The 22,278-nt window shown below is 40.1% G+C and overlaps 1 protein-coding gene across 1 annotated transcript in view; it reads left to right on the forward strand.

The window, feature by feature from the left end:
• Kcnh8 (potassium voltage-gated channel subfamily H member 8) overlaps nucleotides 1-22,278 on the forward strand; it is a 439,763-nt gene that overhangs the window by 150,717 nt on the left and 266,768 nt on the right.

A 22,278-nucleotide genomic window follows, 5' to 3' on the forward strand; every position in this document is an offset into this window, starting at 1 on the left:
TTTCTCGCCACTGCCAGAAATTTTAAAGACATAGTAGAGTAAGTTTGTAGGACTCAAAACTACCTGTGGGGAAAGCAGGCAACTGACTTCCGCTGGTTTCAGTTGTATGAGTCTCTTCTCAATGAAAGGGAACCTGTAGCTGGACACGGCATCTGTGGTGCTAACATCCCATGTGGGCGTGTATGTTGCTAGCTCATGGGCCCCGCAGTTCGAAGGAATCTCAATGGTTGCACATGGGAAGAATGCTACGTGGAGAATTAGAAGAAGTTACAATTTCATCTTACTAACACAAGCCCATTAGTGTTCTCTGAGTATGTGGGTAGAGCACGAGATGATGCATTTCTAGCCTTCTTTGCTGTAGGACACATATGCAAGTAAGATTTGGGACAATGGCCCATAGAAAGGATTGACTTACATAAATTCTAGGGAAAATTCCTTAAAATAAAATCATCTTCCCTCTATTTTCTCTTATGAACAGAATTGTCTTGACAAGAAATCATGTAGTGAAGCCATAACCCCTAATGGGATTGCGTTTTAAGGCATTAAAGAGGCAATTAAGATTTAATGAGGCCATAAAGTGAGGATCTAATCTAATATGACTCCTGTTCTTATAAGCAGTGAGAAGAGGCAACAGGGATATTGACATAGTGGTGAAGGACCACGTGAGGGCTCTTTTGCTCAAAACTTGTCAATGGTGACAACTATCAGCAGTTTCTTTTCTTCTGGGAGGCTCACCCATGAACCGTTGACATCAGCAGAACTGTAAGCCTCCAGTGCTCAGTATTGAGGATACTGAAGTCAATGTCAGGGACAAAAACCAAACAGAAAATGCATCCACCTTTGGAAGACACTTGTCCTTGGAGGGCACTCCCTGATCACGTGGCTTTTGAACACATAGTCTTAGTGACCGTTGGTGAGCTCTGCTCTAGAACAAGATGCCCCAGTTCTTTGGGCACTAGAACCATGGTTCTGACCATTGTGGCTTTTATTTTCAGTGACAATAGAGGAGGCCTACATAGCAAATATGATCAAATGAAAGGGTTCTTCTAGCTCTGTGTAATTATACCACAGTGAGTGAAAAGAAGCCTGAGATAAAAGAACATGGGGAAGTCACTGAGGCTGTGGACTGGCAGAGGACTGATAAAGCTGCTGTCATGTGGAACAAAGGGGAAAAGACATCCTTTGTGCAAAACACCCACTGACTACAGACTCATCCTTCCTCCGGATGATGCCTAGTGTAGGTCACTCCAAGTCCATTTAGAGTCTTTGTTTTTATGATTCAGAATTTCCAGTGTGCTCTTATTGAGAAAGACTTGGGCCAAGGAGAAAATCCAGGGGAAGAGCAAATGGTGGAGGCTTTGGAGGTGGTGTAGGTTTAAAGTAGGAAACACATGGTAGACGCACTATCTAAAGTGTCTAGAATTTCCTGAACCCATTTTCTTAAGTATGCCTATAGCCCTGGACACACGTGAATGGAAATGATTCATGGCGCCGGTTTGCTCTAAGCAATCTTCCCAGGGGATTGTCTGACATTCTGGGCAACTAATTGATCTACTTATAGGTAATTGGGATTGCCATCCACACCGTGCAACTCATCCTGCATCAGAGACTTTTATGTGAACATTTATCTCTTTGTACAGCTAGGACTCTGAAAGTAGGTGCATTGGAGACTGTCCCATCTCCAGACCTTAAAGCCTGGAGTCTTGAGGAACATTTGTCACTTGATAGTTCCTTAATGAGTGTCTGTGCGAAGGAATGAAAGTTGATTCACAGGATGGATACATGAAGCTAGGTTTGCATTTGACACAAGGGGTCCTCCTTCTCTTCTTCATCAAGGAGCATGCTCTCTTAAATAAGCTGTTAAAATGCCTTCTTCCTAGCAGCTGTTGGCCCATTGACTCATGACTGATCAGATAACCCACTGGGCATTTATAACTAAGTTTTGTGGCTGCTGGTGCTCCCCAAATGACCTCTGTCTTGTAGGCTCCACAAATTTTGTGCAGCGTTTTTCTTCCTCCTTCATGAGGACACTGGTCAAAGCAGTGTTTACTCTCTTGCATCTTCTCCTGTTCCAGTGTGAAAATCATTGACTTTTGTATGCTCCCCATAAATAATGAGGAATATGAGTAAACAAACTTCTTCAATCCTTCACGCTATCACATTTTCAAACCACATAAGGTGTTTCCTCCACCTTAGAACAAAGTGTGCTTTCTAGTTCTTTTGAGTCCCACTACAACAAAGAGAAAGGCCACTTCTGTCTTCGGTCTTTGCAAACTGCTGTCTGACTTGCAACCCTCTCTGGCTCTTCCTCAGAATTCTTTAACCCAAAGACAACTGAGTAGGTGGGTGCCACCGAGATATTTGCCCCATTCTAGCTTCTTTGTTAACTCTAATGGCAGTGATTAGTGTTTTCTGTACATTACAGAATGTCATTCTGACTGAAGCAGCCAATCCTAGCTCTTCATGGTCATAAAAATATATCTTCTCTCTAAAGATCCAAGGATCTAATAATATTCCTTGCCTTCCCTGGGAGAAAGGAAAACATGGTAACCAGAAAATAGAAAATGTGAGAGGGGAGAAAGGTTTAAGAGAGAAATTAAAATTGTGCTTTGTAACTTATCAGTCTGCTTTCTTCTATATCACTGTGTTCAGGACCCTATTCCATCAAGTATTGGAAACTGGGTCTTAAGGAGGACCGGTTCATTGCTTCATCATTCTTGATCCTACACATCCAAGGACCAGTTGTCTAAAGCCTTGGCTCCTTCCAAGGACTGTGAGGAAGTCTGTTTTCCATCTCTACCTGCTTTGGTGGCTCTTTGGCAATCTTTGCATTGGGTAGCTTGGGGGAAGCACTGCCCTTATCTCTTCCCTCACCCTTGCATAGGACCTACCTAGTTTGAGTAGCTACCCCCATTCTCTCTTGTAAATTCAGTTTTATATTTATTTCACTTATTTATTTACTTTTTCACTTATCATATGTATGCACATGAGTCATGGCACACAGGGGCATGTCCCAGGACAACTCGCTCAAGTTCATTCTCTCCTTCTACCATGTGGGACCCAAACGTCTTACTCTGGTAGAAAGGCCCAACACTGATCCATTTCACTGGACCAAAGCTCCTATTTTTATAAAGACCCTACTCACTTTGTACTAGGTCCTGTTTGAAAATTTACTTTAACTTATCTTTCTAAAGACTTAATATCCATGTATGTTTATCTAATAGGTATAGGGAAATGGACTTGAGTATATCCTTTTTTTTTGAGGCAAGAGTATAAACCTAAATAATCAGTTAAACTCACATTAGATTAGGAGTTAATTCAAACACTCAAGATTATAAATTAGTAAATGAAAGAATATCACACAGAAGCACTCTTACTCCAGAGTCCTTGCTCTTAAATTCCTGTGATAAATTGGAGATGATGGCTCTTGCTAAGGTGATCACAAATTTTTGATATTTCAGTGTCTTCAGTGATATTCATATAGCCTAACAGACCTTCCAGCAGCCAAATGTTGGTTTCTAATCAACTGAATGCACAAAGTGGTAGCTTCTCACTGAATTTCCAAAAAGTACACACTGCCCTGTAAGAGTCAAGACTCAACTTCCCTGTGTTCAGAGTGTCACTGTTTCAGAACATCCACCGACTTCCATCCAGTACCTGCTACTGACTAAACATGCCCACCTGGACGGCTTCTGCATCTGGAAGTGGTGCCTGCATTCTCCCATGTGTTGGCCCAGTCATCCTTCTGCTTAGCACATCTGCTCCAGTTGGTCCGACCTCAGCTATGTTACTGTGAATGAAATCCCTTTTTTTCCTGCTGTTCATAAAACACATATGCATGTATTCTGAAAGTAGCATGCATAGACAGCAAGCTTTGTTGTCAAGATAGTTTGCTTATTCTCCCTTTTCCTCTCCCCCTTCTCTTCTTCTACTTCCTTGTCTTCCCTTTACCCTATCCTCTCTCTTCCTCCCTTTCTTCCCCTACTCTTTTCCCTCTCTTCCCACCCTCTCCTCCTTTTTGAGAGTGAGTTTCACTGTATAGCCTAGGCTGAGTTCAAACTCATAATTCCCCTGCTTCAGCTAGGATTGAAGGCATACCACATCCTTTCTTGTTTTATACTTTGATCCTGCTTTTTATCTTTGACCTACACCTCAGTTGTTAACTCTGGCAATACTTACATTGTTTCTTTGAATGCTGCCATGATAAAACGCCAGACAAGACCAGCACAAGAACAACGGGTTAATTTCAGCTCACAGTGGAAGGTATAGTCCCACGTCTGTATACACTCAAATTTCATTGTGCATTTTTCATGGATGGATATTAGTAATAATTACATGGACTGTTGAGAATCATGCTGCTGGGAATATGCGGGTGTTGGTAAATATACTAGTGGGCAAGTCACTTCATTTGTGTGCCTTCCCAGAAGGGCAACTATTGGTCATCTGGCTCAGATGGAGTTCCGGCTTCTTAGGAACTGCTGTCTACTTTCCACAATGGCTTCACTCACACCCACGGTGCACACGTACCCACAACAATCCTAACATGTATAAGAGAGGAGGTGATTTTGAGTTATAATTTATGGTAATTTTTATTTATAATTTCTTCAGTAACTATTGACTTTGTGGGACACAGGTAGAACACTATACATTCAAGTTCACTGCCCATTTTTAAGTCAGATTATAGATCTTCTTGATCTTGGGTTATGGGAGTTGGCTATAGATCTTGGATACTAAGCCCTTACCTGATGTGTGGCTTTCAAACAAATTTTTTAGCTGGGAGGGTGTCTGCTTTCTTTCTCCATGGTTCCTTTTTTGCCTCATGTTTACTTTGCTTTAAGCTATAATATTGAGGGATAGATTTTTGTGTACATTATTGTAAAATTTATGGTTTCAAAATCTTACATCTGTTATACCAGGTCTTTTAGTTATTGGAGTTGATTTTTTTTCTATGAGTTAACTTTTGTAATATAACAATCAACTTCATCTTTTTGCATATAGAAATCCAGGTTCCTTTTCTTCATGTATTGAGCAGATTGTCATTCAGGCCGTTTTCTGCCTTATGACCTTGTTGAAAATTAGTCAGCTTCGTATTTGGCTTTATATCCAGTCGCTGCATTTTCTTCCAACCTACTTTGTGTCTCTTTTCATGACAGCATCATACTGCTTTGTATGCTATGGCTTAAAGATATAGCATTAAACCAGGTGGAGGGATACCCCAAATTTCCAACATGATTGGGATTTGTTCCTCATAATGAGCTTTTCAGTTTTATCTCTTTTGTTTTCCTTTATAGTTTTTAAGGACTGGCTTTAGAGAATGTCATTATGATGTAGATATTGCATTGCAAAAAGTGGACACCTCAACACTGTTGATTTTCCAATTATACATGTGGGATGTATTTGCATTGGTTTGGGCCTTCTTTAGCTCCTTTATCAATGTCTTGAAGTTGTCAATGCACAGTTCTCTTCTCTCTATTTTATCACTTTCTTTCCTTCTGACACTAAGCTTATGCATAAGACTGTTGAGTGAGTTGTATGCTCAGTTATTCAAAATGAAGATGTGACAGAATTCTAGAATTCTTTTTACACCCTGTAGGTATTTTAAACTTGGAGTTCAATATAGGCAAGTAGGAAAAAAATGGGCTTTCAGAATGTCAAATTATTCTCAAAGTTAACACTTTAAATGTGCATTATATGTATTTCTAGTTTGACTACTGAGATTGGGTTTGTGTCTACGGCTGTATAAGAGTCAAAGTTCCGAGCAAAGTGTACTGTGTTCATCTGATTATTATATGAACCGTAAGAATGCATGGTTTGTGGGCAAGCACAGTTTCTACAGTTTAACTGACGTGACTTTAAGAGTTCCTAGCATGGTCATAATTTTTATTTATGTTAGAATACTACATTTAGAGCCTAGTAAATCAAGCCACCTGGGAATCTCCTTCTAGACTAGATTAAGAATCTATTCCCAAGACAGAAAGCAAAGGATAGTGTATTCTAAGAATGCAGAACCTCATGAGGAAACATCTCTCCTGAGCAAGAAAAGATGGTTTGCCTGCTGGAACCAGAACAAAGGAAAGGGCAGTCTGATTGTGACAATCACTAGAACAAGGTCATTTGTCTAGATGGGCTTGCAGCATCACCAATCAGAGCATTCAGGGAAACCTCAAGACAATGTGTTTACGTGCATTCAGGGCAACCTGAGGACAATGTGCTTACATGCATACATGGCTACAACCAAGAAGACTGTACTGTGCAGAGATTTCTGCTGAAATTTAAAAGTGTTTGTGCTGGTCTCCAGGGAGTTTGGCTGCTTTGCCCCACCCCTTGAAAAACTGTGAAGAAAGAGACTTTGAAAGCTATTTTCTGTGAAAGGGTTACAGCTCTCAGACTGATTAAGGGAAAAGGAGGTCTATACAATGTCCTCGGTACCCACTGCTTTATAATATGCCATTTGCAGCTTGGTTGCTTAAAATACCTATTATCCTGTCTTGAAATTTTGTGAGTCAGCACTTTGGGCTGGCTTGGGCAGTTGCTTTTCCTGTGTGGAGTTGGGAGAGGTGTTACTTTATAGGGGTCTTGGTCATGTTTATTTTCTCTGCCAGTTAAAGAGTTAAAAAATGGAAAACTCTCACATATAATAAAAAGGAGCAGGGAGAATCTGCAGACAATAAAGAAAAAACAGTTATTAGTGGAGAGAAATCACACAGAAAGAGCAGAGGGGGAACTGGGAGCCTCCAATACAATCTCTCCTTGAATATAGGTCTTTGAGGTGACCTTATCTCCTAATTTAATGTTTACACTTTGAACAAAGAGAGGGATTATAAGCCTACATCTTATGAGTAATCATGATCAGGCCTGAACTTCTTGGATAGGTCCATCTGCAGAATCAGAGAGGTCCTCCTTATGGGAAAAAATGCCTGTTCAGTCTTTATTCCTTCATTTCCAGTCAAAGTGTAAGAAAAAAGGTATGAGTTTGCCACTTTTATTATGTATTTGTGGCCCCCACTCCTGGTTGGTATGTTATCCAGGATCTATCCATTTGACAACTAGGTTTTCAGATTAGTTATGTGAAATGCCTTTGAGTAAAGTAGTTCTGGGTCCTGCAAATCAGCCCCCTCAAATGCAGACATAATGTTCTCTATGCTTTGGGTTAAGCTTCTTACCTCGTAGGTTTTTGTTTTTGATACTCATTGGGCATTGCTCTATTATCAACCCTACAGTTTCTTACTTTGCTTTGACAACCAAAGTACTGGGATTATGAGACTGTACCATCATACCGGACTAGCTAAAATTTTTGAAATGATATCCAGTGTACCTTTTCAGTCTTGATAAAGACTTAGTGTTTTCATATTCTTTCTTATGTCTTTTATATTCCAGAGGTTAATTTCAGAACTATAGGAAACCTCAAAAGGTTTGATTCCGGATGACAACGTTCAGCAGGCACACACATGTATAAGGCCACATATATGTGGGACTTGTAGGGTAAAGAGCCACACCTCAATTCCAGGGCTTACAATCCACCAACTCTGAACTTGAAATCACAGCAAACCTGAGCTTTCCCCAAGCCCAGGACTTGAAATCTCTCCAAATCCCACATTAGAAAACATCCCCCCTCCCAAGAAACCATGTATAAGCCTGCCTCCAACTGCATTCCCCGCTGCTTCTTGTGCAAGCAAAGGCATCTACCCTACTGTGTGTTTTGGGAAATACATATTTTTTTAAAAAGTACCATGCTGGGGCTGGGGATTTAGCTCAGTGGTAGAGCGCTTGCCTAGGAAGCGCAAGGCCCTGGGTTCGGTCCCCAGCTCCGAAAAAAAGAACCAAAAAAAAAAAAAAAAAAAAAAAGAACCAGGCTACCACCTGTTCTCAGCCCAGCAGATTCTCTAACTCAGAGCTCCAAAATCTCTCTTTTCATTCAGCTCACAAATTTCCCATGTTCCAATGCTGCCACGTCAGCCCCGTGCTTCCAAATTCCCATGGCTACCTGGGGTGCACTTCTCCCAAAGCCATGCTCTACTGTTGTACCTTTCCCTGGAACTCAACTGAGTCAATGCATGAAGGAAAACACCACGCAAACTTGGTCTAGAATCAATAGGTGACACAGTTGCTGGGCACAGCAACTACCATCCTAATTTGTAAGATATTCTAAGTTATAAATCCCCTCTTCCTGTCTTTGATTGGAAGTCCTGCCTACTCATCCAGTGATTGGTTCCTTGAAATCTTTATTCATTAGGGGAAGGTTCTGCCACATCTCTCCTTTTCTGTCCAATAAAAAAAAAAAAAAAAAACAAAAAAAAAAACAAAAAACAAACAAAAAAACCCCCAAACATTTCCTTTCAAATATAAACTGAGTATAACTATCATTTTGTATTTTATAAAGAACAAGATACACCTTCCACCCAGTCCATTATTTTTGTCAATTTAGTAGAACACTCTGTTACCTATCCTAACTTTAAAAAGGCTTATAAATCTATTCCCAGATTCCTGACAGGATTGAAGACTAATTATAGTCTCATAGCCAGCCCAGGCTATTTAGCATTGAGAGAATATATTTAAAAGGATAGTTTTCAGATAGTATACAAGCTATTTCTAAATAAAACATGTTGTAAACACCCTACTAATTAACTCAGAGCCAAGAATTTGCTATCTGACCCTAAAGTCATAGACTCAATCATTTCAGATCAGTTTATAATGGCATTTATAGAAAGACTGGGTTTAAACTGTGTATTTTTAAAATTTTTGTATCAATAGAACAAATTTATACTAATGAAAACCTTGATTCTGTACCAAAGCAAATTTTGTACCAATGAAGAAATTATAACTTCAACTTAAAGATTGCTACCACGTGAGATTATGGCTACACAATCAATTCTAGCTTTTTTCTCTCTGTTCAGATTATGAACATCTCTGAATTCCCAGAACGTCAACTCAGAATAACCACATCCAGACACCCAAGTCCAAGAAACCATGAGGATGACTCTTCATAAATTTTTCCTGCTAAATATGGGCATTGAGATATCCTTGAAGGAAGAGGAAGGATAGGGAAAATGGGGGAATTGATTGGCCTTAAGAAGGCCACACAAATGATTTAGAGTCTCTGATGTCTGTGTCCTAACTGGATCCCACTGAAAGTCCATGAGATCAAGGAGTTTCAGCAGATCAGTTCATCATGTCTGGTGATGTCACCAAAGCTGTACATTATATAATATATAAGTCTCAAAACAAAATTTTAGTATCATCTAGATATCTTTTTTGTTTGAGTGTCTTGAATCCAGTTTCCTCGGGGATCTCTCTTTGTCATATATGATCAATATCACTCTGGAAGGTGTCCAGAGTCTAATCACCTTTTCTAAAAATGAAAAGACAAAAAATTTCTCCCAAATTAGCATATCCTTCAGTCGGCAACCAGGAAAGCTTGTATCCTGTCTTCTCTTCCAGAGGAATAATGAAACAACCAAAAAACTCCTACACTGTTTCTGCCAATAAATCTCTAGTGTGAAGTTTACTGTGCTGTGTGCCTTTGTTGGATTCCTTGGCTTCCAACTGCCAGATAATATTCTCCTCAGAGCTGTAACACTTTCATTAGCTTTATGACTAGACAGGCTCTCCTGGTAGCTGTGCTCTCAGTCAGGGTCTGAACTGGACTGGAACCCTATGCTTTCATCTCCAGTTCACATGTAACAGACTCACCTTTCCCATCCACCTGTGCTATCGGTAAGTAGTTCCCCTAATGGGAACCACTACCCAAGCCACAGTACTGAAGGCTACAGCTGGCCCTGATCATATGACCAAGTCTCCCAACCTTTGAAGTTGCAATCCTACAGTTTTCTTAGTCCCAAATGGGCTATTGTACTCTTTCTCTAATCTCTCCTCCCACCCTCTCTCTGGAGTTGCCCATATTCTTCTTTGATTTCTGGCTTCAATAATTTCCACAATTCTTCTAGGCCCTTCTTGATTTTGCAACCGTATTACTGAGTTGTTCTCATGTATGAGACCCCTGCATCCACCTCCTAGAGCTAGATTCTTGTCCTCATCTTCTGGCCTCCATGAAACCAGGTGTCAAATGTCTCCTCATGCATAGGTGGGCTAAGCCCTGAAACCCAGTTGAGTGTGTTGATGATCTAATGAATAACTTGTATCTTCCTCCAGTCTTCTCTGAGTCCTGGAGATGCCCTTGATTAGACACTACAGTGACATTTTCCTCCTTGTCCACTTTCTCATTGATGAGAGCAGCAATTTCTATATCATTTCATTCCCCTTTGGGATTCCTCTTAGCCTCCAGCCTCTACAGCTTGCACCCAACTGGTAGAGCCATAAACTTGTTTACTTCTGCAATCAAATTTGACCTCAATTTGCCTTAGATAATCAATCCAAAGGGCTGTCTAATGGTACCCTACATCATAATACTATTGGGGACTTTTACAAATACTGTGAGCAGTCAGGAAATGGAAAGAGATTTCCCATTTCCTATATTTGAGTTTTTGCTTCTTTCACTCCACATCCTGTTTGTTTTTGTATGTTCCCAACACACTGATCTTTTAAGTACAGTTGATGGGTCCATGGATCTGTAAGCTTGTTGAAAAATGGGACCTGCTGTGCAATGACCTAGCAAGATGGGGAGAAAGCAAAGTAGTCTAGATGCAACATACACACAGTGTACACACTCCTAGTTGGCTGGTGCCTCTCTCAGCTCCTTCCTGTACTGTCATCTGACTATAGCCAGGGCTCAAAATTTTCCAATCTGCAGGCCGTTTTTCCTTTCAGCTTACTGGATTCAGTTTTACAGGATTTGGATGGTTTTTAGGTATGAGTGGCATTATAGTGTCATTTTATACTATCCCACTTCAAGTCAAAGCTGGCTCTGGAGTTTGGTATGGCTCTCCCTTCTATAGCTCCAAGCTTACTTACAAAATCTCTGTCCCATAGTAGGTGAGCATCCTGACTATGTGACAGAGAAAGAAAAGCAAAGTAGGAAAAAACGACAGACTATTCCAAGAGCGGATTATTTCTTCTTATTTCACGCTCATTTTTGTTTCTGTTTAACCCTTTAAAACTTTTGCTAAGATAAGAAGACTCTTATTTCAGGATTTGTAAGACTTGTGTAAACTTTCAGGATATTAAATTTGTAAGAAAATATATTGTGTATGGTTCAAAATCTATAAAATCTGTAACAAAATGCATATTAATACTAAAAAACACACAGAGGAGTGGAAGGGGTGGGGGTATTTGGAGGAGAAACAAGAAAAAGGGATAACATTTAAAATGTAAATAAATAAAATAAATAATAAATTTAAGAAAAAGAACAAATAAAACTTAAAATCAGGATTGAGCTTCCAGTTTCTGCTGTACCAGGCCCACAGCTCTCTGTACCCAAATCCCATTAGGAAGAGAGCTGGACTCTCAGAAGTGGGGACAGTCCTTAGAGCTCAGCTGAGACCACCACTTCTGCTCATATTCCTGGCCCAAGAGGAACCATCCTAGTGCCCTCTGGACACAGGAACCTAGGAGCAGTCAGGTACAGACTCATTCCAGTCTCTGGCTGCTCCCAGAACTGAAAGCCAGTCACCAGGAGCACTAACACACTTGAGAACGGAGGTAAGACCAACTCTTCTGCTCCAAGCGACCCGCCTGGAGCCCTCAGGAGACACAAACACAGAAGTAGTTTGGGACAGGACACTTCCATTTTCTGCCTGTGCCCAGAACTGACCTGAGCCCACAGCTCTCTGTACCCAGATCCCACTGGGAGAAAGACAATTTCCAGGAAAGATGACACACAGGATTACTGGAGAGTCAAGTCACTGTCAGAGACAGCTAGAACAGTTAACACCAGAGACAATCTGATGGCCAGAAGCAAGTGCGGGAACCTAAGCAACAGAAACCAAGACTACTTGGCATCATCAGAGCCCAGTTCTTCCATCAAAGCAAATATTGGATATCCAAACACACTGAAAAGCAAGATTTGGATTTAAAATTACCTCTCATGATGTTGTTAAGGACTTGAAGAAGGACATAAATATCTCCCTTAAAGATATACTGAAGAACACAGGTAAATAAGTAGAAAATCTTAAAGAGGAAACACAAAAGTCCCTTAAAGAATTACAGGAAAACATAACCAAATAGTAGAAGGAATTGAACAAAACCATCCAGGATCTAAAAGTATAAATAGAGACAATAAAGAAATTGCAAAGGGAGACAACCCTGGAGATAGAAAACTTAGGAAAGAGATAAGGAGTCATAGACACAAGCATCACAAGCAGAATACAAGAGACAGAAGAAAGAATTTCCAGGCAGAAGATACCATAGAAAAACATTGAAACAACTGTCAAAGAAAATGTAAAGTGCAAAAAGTGTCTAACCCAAAACATCCAGGAAATCCAGGATACAATGAGAAGATCGAATTTAAAGATAATAGGTATAGAAGAGAACAAAGATTCACAACCTTAAGGAAGAGTAATTATCTTCAATAAAATTATAGAAGAAAACTTCCCTAACCTAAAGAAAGAGATGCCCATAAACATACAAGAAACATACAGAACTCCAAATAGATTAGACCAGAAAAGAAATTCCTCTTTCACATGATATTAAAAACACCAAATGCACAAAACAAAGAATATTAAAAGCAGTAAGAGAAAAAGGTTAAGTAACATATAAAGTCAGACATATCAGAATTATACCAGACATCTTACCAATGACTATGAATGCCAGCAGATCCTGGGAAGATGACATTCAGACATTAAGAGAACACAAACGCCAGCCCAGGCTACTATATCCAGCAAAACTCTCAATTAACATAGATGGAGAAACCACGATATTCCATGACAAAACCAAATTTACACAATACCTTTCCACAAATCCAGCTCTTACAGGATAAGAGATAAAAAACCCCAATACAAGAGGGAAAGTACACCCTAGAAAAAGCAAGAAAGTAATCTTCTTGCAACAAACACAAAAGAAGAGAGACATACAAACACAATTCTACCTCTAAAAACAAAAATAACAGGAAACAATTATTATTCCTTAATATCTCTTAAGATCAATGGACTCAATTTCCCAAGAAAAAGACATAGACTTACAGACTGGAAACATAAAAAGGACCCAGGATTTTGCTGCATACAGAAAACACACCTCAGTGACAAGGACAGATACTACCTCAGAGTAAGAGGGTGGAAAACAATTTTGCAAGCAAATGGTCTAAAGAGACAAGCTGGAATATCCATTCTAATATCGAATAAAATCAACTTTCAACCAAAAATTATCAAAAAACATAAGGAAGGACATTTTAGATTCATAAAAGGATAAATTCGCCAAGATGAACTTTCAATCCTGAATATATGTGCTTCAAGTGCAAGGGAACCTACATTTATAAAAGTAACCATACTAAAGCCCAAAGCACACATCGCATCTCACAAAGTATTCAGCACTGCACTCTTATCAATGGAGAGATCATGGAAACAGAAACTAAGCAGAGACATGGACAAACAGGAGTTATGAACCAAATGGATTTAACAAATATTTATAGAACATTTCATCCTAAAACAAAAGAATATACCTTCTTCTCAGTACCTCATGGTACCTTCTCTAAAATTGACCATATAATCAGTCACAAAACATGCTTCAACAGATACAAGGAGACAGAAATAACCCCATGCATCCAATCAAATCACAGCAGACTAAGACTGGTCTTCAATAACAGCAAAAACGACAGAAAGTCCACATTCACATGGAATTTGAACAAAACTCTACTCATTGATAACTTGCTCAAAAAAAGAAATAAAGAAGGAAATTAAAGACTTTTAGAATTTAATGCAAATGATGGCACAACATACTCAAACCTATGGGACTCAATGAAAGCAGTGCTAAGAGGAAAACTCATATCTGAGCGCCTCCAAAAAGAAACCGCTGAGAACATACACTAGCAGCTTGACAGCACACCTAAAAGCTCTAGAACAAAAGGAAGTAAATACACCCAGGAGGAGTAGATGGCAGGAAATAATCAAACTGAGGGCTGAAATCAACCAAGTAGAAACAAAAGGAACTATCCAAAGAATCAACAAAACCAGGAGCTGGTCCTTTGAGAAAATCTACAAGATAGAAAAACCCTTAGCCAGACTAATCAGAAAGCACAGTGAGAGTATCCAAATTAACAAAAACAGAAAGGAAAGGGGGATATAACAGAGTCTGAGGAAATTAAAAAGAATCAGATCCTACTACAAAAGCCTCTATTCAACAAAATTGGAAAATCTGAAGGAAATGGACAATTTTCTAGACAGATACCAGGTACCAAAGTTAAATCAGGAACAGATAAATTATCTCACTAGTTCTAGAAATTTTAAAGTAATAGAAGCAGTTATTAAAAGTCTCCCAACCAAAAAAGCCCAAGACCATGTGGGATTAGTCAAGAATTCTATCAGAGCTTCATAGAAAACCTCATTCCAATACTGCCCAAACTATTCCACAAAATAGAAACAGAAGGAAAACTACCCAGTTCTTTCTATGATGCCAAAATCACGTTTATCCCTAAACTACACAAAGACACAACAAAGAAAGAGAACTCAGACTAATTTCCCTTATGAATATAGATGCAAAAATACTCAATAAAATTCTTGCAAAGCAAATCCAAGAACACATCAAAAAGATCATCCATTATGATCAAGTAGACTTCATCCCAGTAATGCAAGCATGGTTCAATATATGGAAATCCACCAACATAATCCACTATATAAACAAACTCAAAATAAAAAAAAAAAACATGATCATCTCATTAGATGCTGAGAAAGCATTTGACAAAATTCAACACTGCTTCATGTAAAAAGTCTTGGAAAGAGCAGGAATTCAAGGCCCATAGCTAATCATAGTAAATGTAATATGTAGCAAAGCAGTAAGCAACATCAAACTAAATGGAGAGAAACTTGAAGCAATTCTACTAAAATCAGGGACTAGACAAGGCTGCCCACTCTCTCCCTACTTATTCAATATAGTACTCGAATTCCTGTCCAGAGCAATCAGACCATGAAAAGAGGTCAAAGGAAATTGGGAGAGAAGGAGTCAAAATATCACTATTTGCAGAGGACATGACAGTATACTTAAGTGACTCCAAAAGTTCCACCACAGAACTATTAAGCCTGATAAACAACTTCAGCAAAGTGGATGAGTATAAAATTAACTCAAACAAATTTGTAGCCTTCCTTTCCTCAAAGGATAAACAGGCTGAGAAAGAAGTGAGGGAAATGACACCTTTCACAATAGTCACAAATAACATGAAATACCTCTGTTTGACTCTAACCAAACAAGTGAAATATCTGTATGACAAGTCTCTGAAGCAAGAAATTGAAGAAGATCTCAGAAGATGGAAAGACCTCCCACGCTCATGGATTGGTAGGATTAATATAGTAAAAATGGCCATTTTGTCCAAAGCAGTCTACGTATTCAGTGCAATACCCATCAATATTCCAACTCAATTCTTCATAGAGTTAGAAAGAGCAATTTGCAAATTCATTTGGAATAACAAAAATCCCAGGATATCAAAAACTATCCTCAACAATAAAAGAACTTCTGGGAGAATCACCATCCTTGACCTCAAGCTGTATTGTAGAGCAATAGTGATAAAAAAAAAAAAAACTGTATGGTATTGGTACAGAGACAGGCAGGTAGATGAATGGAATAGAATTTAAGACCCAGAAATGGACCCATATACTTATGGTCACTTGATCCAGCACATATATACATGTCACCAAACCCAAAAACTATTGATGAAATCAAGCAATGAATATTGACAGGAGCCTGATAGAGATGTCTTCTGAGAGGCTCAGCCAGCGTATGACAAATAAAGAGGCAAATGCTAGCAACAAACCATTGAAGTGAGAACAGAGTCACCATTGGAGGAGTTAGAGAAAGGATTGACGGAGCCGAATGGGCTTGCCACCCCATAAAACAGCAATACTAACCAACCAGAGCTCCAAGGGGACTAAAGCACTCTCAAAAAGCCACACATGGACAGACCTATGACTTCAAATGTAAGCAGAGGATGGCCTTTTGGGGCACCAATGGGAGGAGAAGCCCTTGGTTCTACCAAAGCTGGACCTCCCAGTGTAAAGAAATATCAGGGACCTGAGGCAAGAAGGAATGGGTGGTTGGGGAGGGAAAACATCCTCCTAGAAGATGGGGGAGGGAGATGGGAGCTAATGGATGGGAAATCAGGAAAGGGGATAACATTTGAAATGTAAATAAAAATATCCAATGTAAAAAGAAAAAAATCAGGGTTGATAGTTAAAAATTAATACATAGGTAGTCATAACAAAAATATATGGCTTGTAGTCATCTTAAGTGCTATACTCATATAGAGGTAGCCACATAGCTGACCGCCATCTTTGCTAGACTATAACAGGATGCATTTTACCATGTGAGTTCATTCCCATCTTTATTTAAGCCGACCACACAGTACAAAACAGTCAAGGGGAAAAAATAATTCCTTCTAGCTCTAAAGCCCAAATCCCATGATCCCCCCAGTATTTCTGATCATGCTAAGGATACTCCCCCTTATGGCCTCATCTCACTATCCAGCCTTCTGCTCTCTCTTCTCTTTGGTCTCCTGATCTCCTTCTTCAGCAATAGGTTACCAAAATCAGGTCTCAGGTACCCACTTTCTACCACCTGACAGCCTTTAGTCCTGCTATTCCTGCTATGTAGTGGGAGTCACCTTTCCTCCCAGTCCCTGGCCTCAATTGGCCATTGTTCTCTTGTTGCGGGAGGTTGCTAGGATGGACTGCTTCATCAGGGTACATGTCAGTGAGCATTCTCAAGAAGAAATGGATCGTGATCCTACACTGCTAATTCTTCCACCTTTATTAAAGAATTTCAATACATTACCCAATTTTACAACCTCATTTCCCATGACATTCAGAAGTCTTTCTCCCCAGTTTTTCCTTAACTTTCAGTGATGTTTCCACGACTTTCTTCCTAAGGAATGCAGGTGAGTCTGGGACCAGGCTATGATAAGGCTGGAATACACATACCCTGATAACATCCCTTCAGGGAACGAGTTTTTCTGGATGCGGTCTTTTCCAGTCCTCTAGATCCCCAGCAATATAACATATTTTCCTTTACTTGGACTGGCCAATACACTCAATTTTCTTCCTAACTCACTTGCATCATCCTACCCTAGCGATTCCAGGACAGCCCACACCTATTTGGACAGGTTCTAGCCTCTTACTTCTCTTCCCTTTGTCTCTTCCTAATCCAGTCTTAAACAACACATAGACCATCTTCTCTTCTGAAGTCTATCCTTGCAAATTAGGCAGGATGACACTTCTGTCCACTAAACTTTATGTCTGTCTGTGGATATAGGGTTTCACCCTATAATGACTAGCTGTCCATACCTCACATTACTTATCTGGGATTAGCTAGTGCTCACAAGGCCATTACTCTTGATATAAAACACATAATTCAATTACTCTCAGCCCCCATTACCAAAGACGATACTCTATCCTTCCCAGGAATGGCTGTGTTCCTGAGCTCTTGGAGCTCCTCTTTCTCCCTTCTTGCTCATTCCCTATATGGAGTGGCCCTGGTCCCTTAAGTGAGCCCCTTCCTTAAACTCATTACTTAGCTTTTTTGTAAGCCTCGACAGGTTCTCATGGCCCTGGCACTGTATCATCTAGATTTGACTTGTCTCTTTTCACTCTATGTCACAGAGAAGGAGGGATATGGCCTCAGGTTCCTATATCACCAACTGGGAATTTTTTTTATATTTCATAAAATTATTTGTTTTATTTTTAGAAATTATAATTGCATCATTTATTCTTTCCATTCCTGCCTTCATCCATTCCTTGCTCTTCCGGATTTGGGCTTTCTTTTTTATAACATACATGTATGTGTATGTTAGAAGCTTTACCAGTAAAGCTTTACCAGCATACCTGCATAAATATCAATAGACATGACCAGAAGATGGAAACTGATAATCATGAAAAATAGATAGGGAAAACTCCACATGCCGCCATCCTACACAAAACCTACAGGCAATGGAGGAAGGCGAACATTAAAATAATTTCTCTTCCCGGGTAAAGAACAGAAGAGTTGGTCACCCCCTGAAAACACATAGACTAAAATTGTAGAGATTAACATAGTTGCATTTGTGTATTTACAACACTCTTTAAAATAATTTACAAAAATTTTTAATTAAAAATACAGTTAGTTTACATTTTGACACTTATACTAATAGATATATATATAATGTAAACAAATTCTCATTTTTTTGAAGTTTTCCTTATTGCTTTTATTTTTTTTAAATTTTTAAATTTTTTTTGTCTTTATTAACTTGAGTGTTTCTTATTTACATTTCAATTATTATTCCCCTTCCCGGTTTCCGGGCCAACATCCCCCTAACCCCTCCTCTTCTATAGGGGCCTCCCCTCCCCATCCTCCCCCATTACCGCCCTCCCCCCAACAATCACGTTCACTGGGGGTTCAGTCTTGGCAGGACCAAGGGCTTCCCCTTCCACTGGTGCTCTTACTAGGCTATTCATTGCTACCTATGAGGTTGGAGTCCAGGGTCAGCCCATGTATAGTCTTTGGGTAGTGGCTTAGTCCCTGGAAGCTCTGGTTGGTTGGCATTGTTGTTCATATGAGGTCTCAAGCCCCTTCAAGCTGTTCCAGTCCTTTCTCTGATTCCTTCAACTGGGGTCCCGATCTCAGTTCAGTGAATTGCTGTTGGCATTCACCTATGTATATGCTGTATTCTGGCTGTGTCTCTCAGGAGCGATCTACATCCGGCTCCTGTCGGCCCGCACTTCTTTGCTTCATCCATCTTGTCTAATTTGGTGGCTGTATATGTATGGGCCACATGTGGGGCAGGCTCTGAATGGGTGTTCCTTCTGTCTCTGTTTTAATCTTTGCCTCTCTATTCCCTGCCAAGGGTATTCTTGTTCCCCCTTTTAAAGAAGGAGTGAAGCATTCACATTTTGATCATCCATCTTGAGTTTCATGTGTTCTAGGCATCTAGGGTAATTCAAGCATTTGGGCTAATAGCCACTTATCAATGAGTGCATACCATGTGTGTTTTTCTGTGATTGGGTTAGCTCACTCAGGATGATATTTTCCACTTCCATCCATTTGCCTATGAATTTCATAAAGTCATTGTTTTTGATAGCTGAATAATATTCCATTGTGTAGATGTACCACATTTTCTGTATCCGTTCCTCTGTTGAAGGGCATCTGGGTTCTTTCCAGCTTCTGGCTATTATAAATAAGGCTGCTATGAACATAGTGGAGCTTGTGTCTTTTTTATATGTTGGGGCATCTTTTGGGTATATGCCCAAGAGAGGTATAGCTGGGTCCTCAGGTAGTTCAATGTCCAATTTTCTGAGGAACTTCCAGACTGATTTCCAGAATGGTTGTACCAGTCTGCAATCCTACCAATCCTGCGCTTGCTTCTCGCCATCAGATTATCTCTGGTGTTACTTTGTTCTGCTATTTCTGACAGTGGCTAGACCTTCTTATAGGCCTGTGTGTCAGGAGTGCTGTAGACCTGTTTTCCTGTTTTCTTTCAGCCAGGTATGGGAACAGAGTGTTCTGCTTTCGGGCATGTAGTCTTTCCTGTCTACTGGTCTTCAGCTGTTTCTGTGGGCCTGTGTCCTGAGTCGACCAGTCCGGTCTCTTGGAGCAGAAAAATTGGTCTTACCTGTGGTCCCGAGGCTCAATTTGCTCGTGGGGGGCTGCTTTTGAGCTGTTGGTGAGGACAGCAACCAGGAGGGTCTGCGTCACCTTTTCCCGGAGCCCCAGTGCACCGGGGTCCCAGATGGTGTTAGGTATTTTCCTCTGGAGTCAGAAATGTGGGCAGAGTGTAGTCTCTTCTGGCTTCCCAGGGGTATCTGCCCCTCTGAAGGTTTAGCTTTCCCTCCCACAGGATTTGGGTGCAGAGAACTGTTGAGTGATTCCCTTCAGGTCCGGGCGGTGTCTGGACTGCCAACTGGGAATTTTTTTTTTTGCTCCCATTTCATACTTATCAAAAGAAATGGACCATAATGTTGAAGGATGAAAAGATATCTGCACTATCTGTTCCCAGCTGAACTTCTTGTATGTGAATCAGAGAAATTAATCTTCAAGTCACCTCTTAGTTTTTCTCTCCCAACCAGCTCTTCCACCTTCTAGCATAAAAGGGTCTCCAAACAGTACCCACTTCCTGATTCTTTCTCTTTGGGTATCATCGATATAGGATACCAAGCTTATTTTCCAGCCATGCCCACCTCTAAACATTTCAAATATTCTTCCCCAAACAATCTCAAAATATTCCCAATCTTACTCTTGCATTCACACATAATTACTTAACTACTGCAATTTTGAAACACATATTTTAAGTAACAAATAGCTTAAACCTTTTCCAAAGAAATACTACCTTGGGGGTTGGACAGATGGCTCAGTGTTTAAGAATGTTTGCTGGTTTTGCAAAGGAGCTGATCTTGGTTCCCAGAACCCAAACAGGTGAGCTATGGTCACCTGTAACTCCAAGTCAAGGGCATTGGTGTGTACACACACACACACACACACACACACACACACACACACACACACACACACCAATAAAGATACCCATACAAGCCTGAAAGGCCTATCTTATAAATTTTGGGAGAAGTGCAGTGACTGACTATATTTGGCAATCAAATAGGTCCAAAAGGCAAAAACATAGAATTTACTCTGTATTTTCTACAATCATATTAAAGCATTTACATAGTGTAAAAAAAGTCATTACATTATTCTATATATGTACACAGGGAGCCTACACTTAGCACATAACTGGCACCTTCTATCTACATGAAGGAGTACAATAAGTAGGTGGTACACTATTGTTTTAGACATTGTTATAGCTGAAGCACAGACCTTCCAGCCAAACCACAAACCAACATGGCTCTTTCCCATGCTTTTCAAGTAGCAAAGGGAGAAGTCCTAAATCTTTATACAGACTCCGAATATGCCTTCTATATTCTCCTGTCACATGCAGCCATCTGGAGGGAGTGTGGACTACTAACAACAAAGAGAGAAATCAATAACCAACTCAGACCAAATTATGGCCCCACTAAAGACCTCTCATTTTTCCATGGCCACAGGCATTATCCGCAGCTATTCAAAGCAGACAATTCCATTATCTTCAAGAGGAATAACCAGACTGATGAGGCAGCTAGAGCTGAGCCCCCCCAGGGCGTTGATTCCTCTCACACAAGAAATTTTATTTTACCATTCACATTATTATCATTCCTAGATACTGGTTAAATTTTATCCTACCTACACCAGATTTTTTTGGTCTCACTTTATTCAAACTGATTTACAGCCTCTCTCTGAGGAAGTAGTTTAATGATAATGTTACCTTTATTCTGGAGTTCTGGCTTTTTATCACTGATAAACAAGAGGTTGGGGGATATTTATGGTAATAAATTCAAACTCAGTTCTGGGGTTTGAAATTCCACCAATCCCTGAGCTCACACCAAGGTCAGGTCTTGAAATCCCCCACTCTCTACCTCCCTACCCTGGAAATCTCTGCCTTGTAAAATTCTGCCCCAGGAAACCTATATAAGCTTGCCCCACCCTTTACTGCTTCTTTCCCAAGCAGAGGAAGCCAGTTCTTTTGTTCTTTTTTCAATCTATTGTGTAAGTTTTGTGTGTGTGCTGCGATTTTGTGATATTTCTTGAATCATATCTTCCAGGCTACCTTTTTCCTCAGAGCTTTCAACTTACATTTGTGAGGAGACAGGCCTTGTAAATTCTCTTCCTGCTTCTATTCTTTCAACCTCCATACTTTTAAATTAGGTGACCTTCTAGGTGCACTTAGACATCTGAACAAACCCCTTGAATAAAGCCTACTTTTTCCTCTATGGCTCTATCTTAGGCTGTAGTGTTTGGACAATAAGCAGGGAGTCTCACATCATTCCAGTCACTGAAGTGTTCTGTGCTCACCTGGAGATGATCACAACACAAGATACGTAAGTAGATGAGGCTAAAGAACATTCCCTAGGAAATGCTGACCTTGGCAACTGCAGCTGAGACTTAGCTGTAACTGTGAGGGCTTACTCTCCCGGCACAGTTTTCATCTTCAGAGTCAGCCTTATTACTTCCTAGGTTAGCACAGAGGGCTTCATAAAAGATGATCAATAAGTGTTCAGTGTGGCCAGGTTCTCTAACCTTTCCTCCATATTCTGAAACTAATACTACTAGCACTCCATTTCATAGTGTGGTTCTCCCAGAACTTAAGTGAAGGGCTACGATCCAGGTCTTGGCTATCTGGTTTTCAGT

The sequence above is a fragment of the Rattus norvegicus genome, chromosome 9, assembly GCF_036323735.1.
Source record: "Rattus norvegicus strain BN/NHsdMcwi chromosome 9, GRCr8, whole genome shotgun sequence".
NCBI classification, from domain to species: Eukaryota; Metazoa; Chordata; class Mammalia; order Rodentia; family Muridae; genus Rattus; species Rattus norvegicus.